This window comes from Myotis davidii, unplaced genomic scaffold (genome assembly GCF_000327345.1).
Source record: "Myotis davidii unplaced genomic scaffold, ASM32734v1 scaffold960, whole genome shotgun sequence".
NCBI classification, from domain to species: Eukaryota; Metazoa; Chordata; class Mammalia; order Chiroptera; family Vespertilionidae; genus Myotis; species Myotis davidii.
The window spans coordinates 2,946,223-2,946,437 of record NW_006293003.1 but is presented as its reverse complement, the minus strand read 5'-3'; the positions used below and the strand labels follow the sequence as shown (position 1 = coordinate 2,946,437).

General features: G+C 69.8%; 1 protein-coding gene across 1 annotated transcript in view; it reads left to right on the top strand.

Moving 5' to 3' along the window:
* PPP2R2C (protein phosphatase 2 regulatory subunit B, gamma) overlaps positions 1-215 on the top strand; it is a 50,646-nt gene that overhangs the window by 27,368 nt on the left and 23,063 nt on the right. The gene's annotated exons all lie outside the window — the stretch shown is intronic.

Below are 215 nucleotides of genomic sequence, written 5' to 3'. Positions count from 1 at the left end.
ATGGAGAAGACACTGTGGGCCCCGAGGTGGGCCTCAGGGTGGGCCCCGGGTGGGCCTCAGGGTGGGCCTCAGGGTGGGCCCCAGGGTGAGCCCTGGGTGGGGCAGCAGAGGAGGGAGACGGCCGTGCTGGGTGTTCTGTGTGGGTGGAGCTGCAGGCTTTGCCAGGTGGGGTGGGGACCGGTGACCACAGTGTGGGTTGGGTTGTGGGTGAAGGC